General features: G+C 39.5%; 2 long non-coding RNA genes across 2 annotated transcripts; both read right to left on the minus strand.

Annotated features, from left to right (window-relative positions):
* Positions 1-251: 251 nt before the first annotated feature.
* Positions 252-2019, minus strand: LOC133707927 (uncharacterized). Its single transcript, XR_009845418.1, has 3 exons — positions 1548-2019; positions 1327-1460; positions 252-341 (listed from the first exon to the last, which is right to left on the minus strand). It is a non-coding gene; the product is annotated as an uncharacterized LOC133707927 (long non-coding RNA).
* A 4418-nt stretch (positions 2020-6437) lies between these two features.
* On the minus strand, positions 6438-9314 carry LOC133707926 (uncharacterized). The gene is made up of 3 exons (XR_009845417.1): positions 8843-9314; positions 8622-8755; positions 6438-7636 (listed from the first exon to the last, which is right to left on the minus strand). It is a non-coding gene; the product is annotated as an uncharacterized LOC133707926 (long non-coding RNA).
* Positions 9315-11570: the final 2256 nt, after the last annotated feature.

Below are 11570 nucleotides of genomic sequence, written 5' to 3' on the forward strand. Positions count from 1 at the left end.
TCCGGAATTCATTAATCACAAGGCTAGAGACAAAGGGGAGATAACAAGGGCATGGTGCACACTGCCCACCACCGGTGGCTCAAGGAGGAACTGACCTCTCCTTACATCCCCATCAATTGCCAACACATCAATCCAATCCACGCAAACCATTTCAATTGTAAAACAGATAATTTCCAAAAACCATGCAAGAGGCCTCATATAAAACATAGTATATGCAAGAAAAGCATAGATAGAGTTAAAGGCATCCCCTACCTGGAACTCGAGCTTTCTCTTGCAGCACTAGGCCTCAATGCAACCTTGTAGCAACCACCACTTCACAAGATTCCACCACGATGTCAAGCCTAGATCAATAAGCGGCATTAATAACGATAAACTAGGCTAGCTATTCACACGCAATACTCTCCAAAGAGAACCTTTCCTTTAACCTAATTGACTAGCTAATAACCAGACCATTTGGGCACTAAGGGAGAGTTGGTTTTTCAGGAAAAAGTGGCAGAAACACCTTTCAAAGATAAGTTGTCAAAAGCTGGAAACAGAGTATAAGTAAGAACTGTTAAGGGCCAAGGAAAAGTGTTCAAAGCACTTGAGATAAATTCTTGGGAAATTTTTGGAAAGAAGGTGGTTTAGCAACCAAATCAGTGATACTGAAATGGTTATTGAATTTCAAGTGAGACCAAACAAAGAGTAAAGGTTTTAAAGGCTAAAGTAAAACAATGTGCAGATTCTTTCCAGAAATACTAGCTTCTGTACACCTTTTTCAAATATTCATAACTAATTCTAGAAAAATGGTTTTGAGGTGATTCAAAATCCGGAATGTTCATCTATGTGTCTACTATATTTCCCTAGAAGAAACTGACCCCAAATTGTCAACGGTTTAGCTCCAGTTTTTAAATGAATGCAGCTGGGTCAGATTTTACTGGAAACTGAAAAACTGCAGAAACTGGTTCTTTTGTGTAAAGCTCCTTTGGTACCCAAAATGGCTGGTTAAGTAGACTCTAAGACACCTACAAAAAGTATCTAAAGCTTCTAAAGGCTTAAAGTCTCAGTCACCCTTCAATACTATAAGGGGAAGGTCTTGTAGCTCACTAACATGATGTTTTGAAGACATGGTGTTTGGACAACAGTAACACAAATAAACTCTTTGATCAAGCATGATTTCAATGTTCAAAATAACCATGGTTTAGCATACACCCAACACATCAGAAAGAATGAAAGGTTCTAAGCTAAAACAACAAGGTTCCCACCACAATAGTGACAAGTTGTAATCTGCAAGAGTTTGTAACAACAACCAAAAATACATAGTGTTAAGGAAAGGATGATACTCACCAAAAACTAACAAAAAAAGATGAGCTTCTCTTGAGGATTTCAACAGGAAAGAGAGCTGAAGGAGCTGATTGGATCGAGTCCAGCCACAGGCCAAGAAGTTTGCTCAGTCTCGAACATGCAAAGTGAAACAGAGACTGCTCAATATGTAAATGAGGTGTTTTGAACGTATTGAGTCTAAAATCGAGGAAACAAAGGGGAACTTGATGGTTTAAGAATCTTACCAACTGTTGGTATCAGTCTCAAGCAAGGTGTTGGGGATTCGGGTAGAGCAAGAGAGGAAGTTTAAGCAGAAATCCGGAACAGGCTTGTTCAGGAACAGCTTCCGCTTCGATGGGTGTACAGGTCTCAAATCAATTCCGATGGAGCTGAAATTTGGAGGCTAGATAGAGGAGACATAGGCGAACAACTTTGATGAAGAACGTTTTCTGATCGGAGATCTCGAACTAGGTGTTTCGAGGCTCGTAAACGGACTGATGTGTCCAGGGACGAGAGGAAAGGTGAGAAGAGAAGGGTGAATGACGATTTATGGCCTGGGTTCTCTCTTTTGAAGGTCTGAGATGATGTTCTTGGAGGAGTTGCCCTTTGCATGATGGAAACGTGGAGGGGAAGAGCTGAACGAGGCTCCCTTTTTCTCTGTCCAACTCTGACGTGAACAAGGAAAGAGGAAAAGCTGAGTTTTGCGTGTGAAGGAGAAGGCTCAGCTTTGGGCAGATAAATTTGGGGTAAAAGAATAAGGTGGTAAAAACCCAAAATGATGGGGAAAATAAAAGTAAAATAGGTAAATACAAGAAAACTCAAATTAAAATGTTGACGGTGCCAAATAAGGATCGGGTCTCACAAAACTTATTTTTAGATAGAGAAATGGCAAGCAAGTTTTTTGTCGGAGTTTTGCTCGAGTCTGAAAAACATAAGGAGTAAATAAATTGTGCTTTTGAAAGTCGGTGAGATGCTTGACGAGTAAGTTTCGGGTAAGGCGAGCAGAAATTTCTCCAATTATTAAGAAAGGTAAAATAAGAAAATCGTAAACACACGCACGAGTATATTTCAAAATTATGCAAAGATGTCATTATGAGCTACAACCATGTTGGATCAAGGAAGAGGTTTGGGTCAAAGGTTGACTAACTTATTGGGCTAAGTTCACTGGCATACCCGTCGGTTGGGTGTCCAGAGTAAATTTTGGACTCTAACCTTACGCTATTCTTGGGCCCAAACTATTTCCAAAAGTCTTTAGCCAAACAAAGGTCGCGAAAAATTATCCCGTCAAAAAGTGGCGTTCGGAAATTCACGGGGTCTACATTCTACCCCCCTTAAAAGAATTTCGCCCTCGAAATTCAAACTAGCATGGCTAGAAAATGTAATATCGGCGTAACTCCAAAGTGGTCTTGTGGTGGTGCTACAAGTCTCTCCACCAGTCCATCACTTCCAGTTTGTTTATTCGGGTGCCATCCATATCCGTTGATTCATACCTTCTCTATAAAAGTATTGATGGGGATCCGCCGGCCGGTCGGGCCATCACTCGTGTAGAGAAGAGGATACCGGAAAGAGGGTATGATACCACTCGTCCAAATGACTGATGAGAGAAAACAAATTTGCCATTTAATCTTGCAATCCATCGAGATATTCCAATGTTTGGGTAATGGCCCCCATGAAATGGTTTGCAATTTTTCACAAGAAATTTCTGTCTCCAAAAACAATCGCTTTGAAAGAGCAAGCTAAAGAAGAATTCAGCCCATCACGTGGATATGCCTTCCCATGCACGAAACATATCATGCCAAGATTCTAGGAAGCAAGCACTTCTTTTATTGCCGAGACTTCATAGCAATGTGACTTGTTACCGTCACCTCAAATTAAACAAGGAGAAACCCAATAAGTTTGGTTTAACTTACCAATTATAAATGTTGTGATCACAGGCTCAAAGACAGAGTAGAGACTCCATCAAAAGAACTCAATGACAAAGTGGAACATGTCCCATAACAAAGAGAAACTGAACTTGAAGGAAAGAGGTCGCAGAATTTGAACTAGTATCAGAGTTGCAACTATATATATATATATATATATATATACCAGTCCAGATTTTCCTTGGACAGTGCGTAATTTTACCTCGATTGAAAGTAATCTAACCGTTTGATTATTGTCAATTTCTAACACAGCATAGTAGACGCAATTCCGAGAAACTTTCATGAAGGAGTCGTACTGGTATGAAGGCTCAAACTCATAGTTATCGGCCATCAAAGTTGCTGACAGAAGCAATTCTAGTAGAGAACAGAATTCCCATTTTCGAAGATGAACTTGCGTTGAAAAACTACTATAGTAGCATTCTCATGCACCATAGTCTAAAATCATAATGCACGCTTTTGTTGAAAACGTAGATGTCGAGGAAAAGGAGGAAGATTGATACCTCAATCAACCCAAAAACTGGTAGGAAATGTCGGTAAGAATTCCCCGAAAAATCTGAATTTGTACGCGTCCATTCTCCATAGCAGCTGGTAGACTCAATGTAATGATTGCACATAAGCGGTAATATCACGGGGACGAAAATTTCAACACTAAGTTTGAGGTGATCGGTTTTGAACGACATAGATATAGAATGGTGAAATCGGTGGACTATGTGGGTCGGTGAACGACCTATTATCGACATGATCAATCTAGTCTGACTGGTCTTTAGTATAAGCTACTACAAACTAAGTACAAAACTAAGATATGGAAGTGTTTCCAAAACTTCTCAGCTGAAGTACCAAACTAGAATAACTCGGGTTGGAGAACGCATTTCCGAATCTCTGCACTTGCCTTTACACTTTGCTCACTAGAACTCTAACTTCGAAGTAGCACACTTTCGTCGCGCCTTTCGTTACCAATAACATTGGCGAGGAAATCATCTACTCACGTACTATCCTAGAGTATAGAACACGCATTTTTCGCCATTAGCCACGAACAAGTACTAAAGTTGTAGACATAACTATCGAGTACGTAGTAAGCGGTATAGCTGTAACACCGTGTAGTCAAGCGATAACTAGAAGCACAATTTTGGCGCCCAATACGTAAGTCTTGGAGATCCGTCTATACCTCACATAAATGCGATGTGCGATGGCAAATGTAGGCTCCTTACTCAAGTGGCTATTGTTTCACGGTCTTCCGTAGTAAGCGGTTAACTTCGCTTCGTCTCGCTAACAATATTTTCTTCTTGAACTTCCCAAAAGTACTCCTCAGCTACAGTGACGCTTCATATTAGTTGCTTGTGTATTCCCTTGAAGTGGTTAAAAGTGGAGTCTTCATCCTAGAAACAGAGCTATTGGACGAACAATTAACGACGATGACGACTAATGTGGAAGATAGAGTGTGAGAAAGGGATCGCAGCAAGGAGTGAAAAAGGAAAAGAATGTGTTACTTGTAAAAACTCAGGTCAATTTAACCATCATATAACAATTGAAGCATTGTGAGTACCACGCAGATCCAACCTCATTTATGATCCCAAGCGTCGAAATTCTCCACGAGCCGCGAGAAGTCATAGGTTGACCATTCGAGTGGGTAACATCAAGACATCCTAAAATTTCATTTCTGATTGCCAAGAGTCCTCCGTAAATAGCCTATAGTTTACCTAATACCAGGTCTAGTACCACCAGCTGAAACCAAGTGGTAATAGGCAGCGTAACAATTTGGAAGGGAAGAAGGCATTTAAACTATCGAGGACTATCCTATTCGCCATTAGATCTTCATTGGGTATAGAGTCCATTTTCTACCTCGAAGACACTCCTACTAAGTACGAGAAAGTGTTCCGGGAACAAGAGTTGGAGAAAGAAAGAGTGAGGGAAACCTCAACTATGGGAATGTCCAACAAAAGGGAAGTCGGTCTCGATGAACGAATGGTGTGTTCCCTAAAAGAAATTGAATAAGGCAACATATAACTAAAAGAGTTAGAGGATGGGTATTGTTTGAGCCCGAGAAAGGAAAGAATGGGAAGTATAGGAGAGTGGGTGTCTTTGTTTCAAAATAAGATTCAAATCTCAACAACGTTTCGCGAATTAATGCTGCCAGATTTTTGTCAACTGCAGACTGAACTTTGAAAAATCACCCAGAATTTATTTCACGATAGAAAGAGGTGAAAATTTCCAGATCCATAGCTAACTGACCAAACTGAAACATATCAAAAATTCACGAATTTTGAAGATCAATAGGTTGGACAAGACAAGGCTCGAAGTGGGCAGTCCAGTAATTGACTCAAGAATATTATTATTATTATTATTTTTTTTTTTTTTTTTTTTTAGCAAGGTCAAAGTTTGCTTCTAGAAAACGAACATCAAAGTTCAAACTGAGGAATATTACCAAACAATTAGAGATGAGAACTAGGAGTGTTTAACAAGCAAAGGAAAGCTTAAAGAGTTCGAAAAGCAACAAAAGACGAGGGGGGTCTACCAAAGTGACCACAAACGTCCTACTAACAAAAGTTCTAGTCCGAATCTTCCGGATCGTAGGGATAAAATACTAGCTCCCTATTATAGTCTATAGGATCGATACGGTCTTTGATTGCTTGAATTTCCAGAGGAAGTGGTCGTCCGTCACCTTCTGCATCGAGCACCGCGTATATCTCATCCAAGAATGCGTCAACTCTCTCGGCCTCCTCAACAACCTCGTGCCATGGTCGGGAGTAGTTCATCGTCATCTTTTCCCGCATCCTTGAATTCAGACCGTGTATGAATCGATAATTACGGTCCTCTAAGCTTTCGTATACGTCGGGATGCCTAGCTCTCACCGCCAAGAATTCCCGAATATACCCCTATAAGGTATTGACCTTTTGTCGAGGGTAGACAGGTCCTATCATTGCCCTTGTTACACTTTCAAGATCTCTATCAATTTCGCCAATCAAGTTCCTCATCTCCACCACCTTCGGGTTCGGACGCTGAGTGGAGGAAGAGGGAAGAGCACTAGGAGAAAAGGGTCGTGGGACATCATTTGGGGCGGAGGGTTCCAATTCTACAGTCACGTAGGATTCGGCTGTGCTGTCGGTGCCGGAGGAGTCCATGGAGGAGTCGGACATTTTTCTTTTCTTTCAAATCTGAAAAAAAAAAACACTTTTTTTTTTTTTTTTTTTTTTTTTTTTAACTCTTTTAGAATGGTTGATAATATTAACAAGGATTAAAGACAATCCTTCAAACTTCACACAACGAAAAGGTTTTAAGTTCAAGGTCCATCAGAACCGTTATGCTCTGATACCATCTTTTCTGTGGCGACCCGGAGACCGGATTACCACAGCGCCGCCTCCCCAAGGAACCCTACTCCCGCGACACTTGGAGCAAGCAAGTGTTTTGGGCCTAGAATTCCTCAAAGAGACAAGGCCTTTAGGTTGGAAAGCAAGAAATCTATAAGCCCGAAATTCTTGGGCTTGTATAGTGGGCTTGGCTCGTAATCACAAGATTACGAACTAGGCGAATAAGAGGAAAGGAAGGTGGTGTTGAGTTGAGTTTTAGAACCTATGTCAATTTTTAGTTCTTAGCCCCAAGTTTGCATTAAGTTCATTAAATGGTAATTTATGTGAGTCTTCTAGGTCTAGCCCACTAGGACCTAAATTCAAATGGAGGTTCTAACCCTAGGGTTCCACATTGGTGGTAAGCAATCACACACATCATCAACCATACATAATGTTACAAAACTTTAGTGAAATCAAGCAAGCCGAAAGGAAATAAACTTTAAATAGAGTAAAACAAATTGTGTCCTCCAAGGATTATCCTCCGTGCCCAAGCTTCAACAACAACAGCCTGCAAAACAAACTAAAGTAGGGGTTAGGCTCCTACATCCAGTCATTGCCCATGCCCGCCCCCATATCTAAGTTTAAAAACATGAGTTATTGTTTTGAATAAAAGAAGTAGATAAAACCGGTTTGCGCTTCCACGTGATCGTCACCACGTAACTACAATCCCACGGCAATTGATCATCTTTCACACTTCCATCACAACCGTCCATCTAGCCAATCACTTTCCGGAATTCATTAATCACAAGGCTAGAGACAAAGGGGAGATAACAAGGGCATGGTGCACACTGCCCACCACCGGTGGCTCAAGGAGGAACTGACCTCTCCTTACATCCCCATCAATTGCCAACACATCAATCCAATCCACGCAAACCATTTCAATTGTAAAACAGATAATTTCCAAAAACCATGCAAGAGGCCTCATATAAAACATAGTATATGCAAGAAAAGCATAGATAGAGTTAAAGGCATCCCCTACCTGGAACTCGAGCTTTCTCTTGCAGCACTAGGCCTCAATGCAACCTTGTAGCAACCACCACTTCACAAGATTCCACCACGATGTCAAGCCTAGATCAATAAGCGGCATTAATAACGATAAACTAGGCTAGCTATTCACACGCAATACTCTCCAAAGAGAACCTTTCCTTTAACCTAATTGACTAGCTAATAACCAGACCATTTGGGCACTAAGGGAGAGTTGGTTTTTCAGGAAAAAGTGGCAGAAACACCTTTCAAAGATAAGTTGTCAAAAGCTGGAAACAGAGTATAAGTAAGAACTGTTAAGGGCCAAGGAAAAGTGTTCAAAGCACTTGAGATAAATTCTTGGGAAATTTTTGGAAAGAAGGTGGTTTAGCAACCAAATCAGTGATACTGAAATGGTTATTGAATTTCAAGTGAGACCAAACAAAGAGTAAAGGTTTTAAAGGCTAAAGTAAAACAATGTGCAGATTCTTTCCAGAAATACTAGCTTCTGTACACCTTTTTCAAATATTCATAACTAATTCTAGAAAAATGGTTTTGAGGTGATTCAAAATCCGGAATGTTCATCTATGTGTCTACTATATTTCCCTAGAAGAAACTGACCCCAAATTGTCAACGGTTTAGCTCCAGTTTTTAAATGAATGCAGCTGGGTCAGATTTTACTGGAAACTGAAAAACTGCAGAAACTGGTTCTTTTGTGTAAAGCTCCTTTGGTACCCAAAATGGCTGGTTAAGTAGACTCTAAGACACCTACAAAAAGTATCTAAAGCTTCTAAAGGCTTAAAGTCTCAGTCACCCTTCAATACTATAAGGGGAAGGTCTTGTAGCTCACTAACATGATGTTTTGAAGACATGGTGTTTGGACAACAGTAACACAAATAAACTCTTTGATCAAGCATGATTTCAATGTTCAAAATAACCATGGTTTAGCATACACCCAACACATCAGAAAGAATGAAAGGTTCTAAGCTAAAACAACAAGGTTCCCACCACAATAGTGACAAGTTGTAATCTGCAAGAGTTTGTAACAACAACCAAAAATACATAGTGTTAAGGAAAGGATGATACTCACCAAAAACTAACAAAAAAAGATGAGCTTCTCTTGAGGATTTCAACAGGAAAGAGAGCTGAAGGAGCTGATTGGATCGAGTCCAGCCACAGGCCAAGAAGTTTGCTCAGTCTCGAACATGCAAAGTGAAACAGAGACTGCTCAATATGTAAATGAGGTGTTTTGAACGTATTGAGTCTAAAATCGAGGAAACAAAGGGGAACTTGATGGTTTAAGAATCTTACCAACTGTTGGTATCAGTCTCAAGCAAGGTGTTGGGGATTCGGGTAGAGCAAGAGAGGAAGTTTAAGCAGAAATCCGGAACAGGCTTGTTCAGGAACAGCTTCCGCTTCGATGGGTGTACAGGTCTCAAATCAATTCCGATGGAGCTGAAATTTGGAGGCTAGATAGAGGAGACATAGGCGAACAACTTTGATGAAGAACGTTTTCTGATCGGAGATCTCGAACTAGGTGTTTCGAGGCTCGTAAACGGACTGATGTGTCCAGGGACGAGAGGAAAGGTGAGAAGAGAAGGGTGAATGACGATTTATGGCCTGGGTTCTCTCTTTTGAAGGTCTGAGATGATGTTCTTGGAGGAGTTGCCCTTTGCATGATGGAAACGTGGAGGGGAAGAGCTGAACGAGGCTCCCTTTTTCTCTGTCCAACTCTGACGTGAACAAGGAAAGAGGAAAAGCTGAGTTTTGCGTGTGAAGGAGAAGGCTCAGCTTTGGGCAGATAAATTTGGGGTAAAAGAATAAGGTGGTAAAAACCCAAAATGATGGGGAAAATAAAAGTAAAATAGGTAAATACAAGAAAACTCAAATTAAAATGTTGACGGTGCCAAATAAGGATCGGGTCTCACAAAACTTATTTTTAGATAGAGAAATGGCAAGCAAGTTTTTTGTCGGAGTTTTGCTCGAGTCTGAAAAACATAAGGAGTAAATAAATTGTGCTTTTGAAAGTCGGTGAGATGCTTGACGAGTAAGTTTCGGGTAAGGCGAGCAGAAATTTCTCCAATTATTAAGAAAGGTAAAATAAGAAAATCGTAAACACACGCACGAGTATATTTCAAAATTATGCAAAGATGTCATTATGAGCTACAACCATGTTGGATCAAGGAAGAGGTTTGGGTCAAAGGTTGACTAACTTATTGGGCTAAGTTCACTGGCATACCCGTCGGTTGGGTGTCCAGAGTAAATTTTGGACTCTAACCTTACGCTATTCTTGGGCCCAAACTATTTCCAAAAGTCTTTAGCCAAACAAAGGTCGCGAAAAATTATCCCGTCAAAAAGTGGCGTTCGGAAATTCACGGGGTCTACAGAACCTCATCTTGATCAGTTTATTCATCAAATTTCTAGTCTCAGCTTTGTTAGACACCTTATACTTGTCTGCAATGGAGTTGAAAAACACCCTTGCATTTTCAAAATCTGGAATTGCTCCCTTCACTGCATTAGTCATACTTTTCTTCATGCAGATCAAGGCCATTCTATTATGCTTATGCCACTGCAGGTACTTGTCCTTAGTCTCCTTGCTTGCATTAGCAGCTAGCTCCTGTGGTGGATCCTCCCAGGTTCAATTCAATGTCTCCCTTCCATTTCTTGTAGTTTGATCCATTGAGCAGTTCAATGTTACTGATGCTCATTAGAAAATGCAGTGTTGCAATATGTATTGATGTATTCAGTATGGTATCTATATACCATTTGCTCAATATATAATTTCCCAAATGCAAATTGATAATATGCATTTCATACAGTGTATATATTTAAGATAAACATTTGTCAAAATAAGAGTGATATCATTTGTGATATACAATCTCAAAAGACAACTAAAAGTTCTTTCTTACATATACACATATCATCATACTGATTTAATTGAAATGACTTCTTTGGAAGCATATAACAATTCAAATAATGTTATCTTGATCAATGTTCTCTTACAAAAAACTATAATGCTCTTTTACTGTGACTACTTTGATAGCATACAGTATAACAACATTGGTTCTTTATATGACATTTCACGAACTTTAACATGTCAATTTATTCATGACTACTGTGGTAGCATATGAACTTCAATGAAATCACACAACATTTATTGTAACAGAATTTAATTATGCATACAGGCTTTATCATATCAATATTGCAAATTTTTTTTAAAATAACCAGATCAATATAATCATATAAGCATGTATTAGCATTCATGTAATCTCAGAATCATAGATATATCAATCTTTGTCTAAGCATAGATGCTCTGATACCAATTGTAGAATTAAAACTAGCATACTGCAATGCATATGCAGAACACATATGTAAACTAAGGATATATTTCTATGTTAAACTAAGATCAAATATAGAGTTTAAGTAATTGACCAGTTTGATTAGTACAGTTCATTCCTTCTCCAAGATCCATATGACAAGTTCTCTTTGTATCGATGGGAATGTATTTATAGAGAAACATTTATGTTCTTGCAGAGGAACCAACAAATTTGTAAAACAGTTTTATAACTGTTTTTGCAGTTACAACAGTTCCTTCCATCAAGGAAACTGCTCATAACTCCTTATATATTCAGACAAGGCCTTATCCTAATCAATGCATAATTTGAATGTTTTTTTTTTTGAGGAAAAGAGATAACTTCATTCATTTATCCATGGCCAGAAGACACGTACATCAAATGTTGTCTTACACTAAAGTCATAAATGGTATAAGCTACCAAACAAAGGACAGGTGACCCTAACTGCTAACACATGCGCTCACTTATTGAGCCTACATACAAGAGATCAACTCCTCACTACAAGCCTATCTTTGAAAAGTAAACCTAGTCGCCTAGAGACCTCAATTGATGTACAACTAGAGAGAACTAAGAAGCAATTCGTAAAAGATTCAATTTCAAGTACTAGGCAAGGAGACCCGGGAACCAAAAGCTTCCCATTGCCCAAATCTCGAGAATCCTCCGTTGTTACTACTCAAGAGGATTTG

This window comes from Rosa rugosa, chromosome 5 (genome assembly GCF_958449725.1).
Source record: "Rosa rugosa chromosome 5, drRosRugo1.1, whole genome shotgun sequence".
NCBI lineage: Eukaryota > Viridiplantae > Streptophyta > Magnoliopsida > Rosales > Rosaceae > Rosa > Rosa rugosa.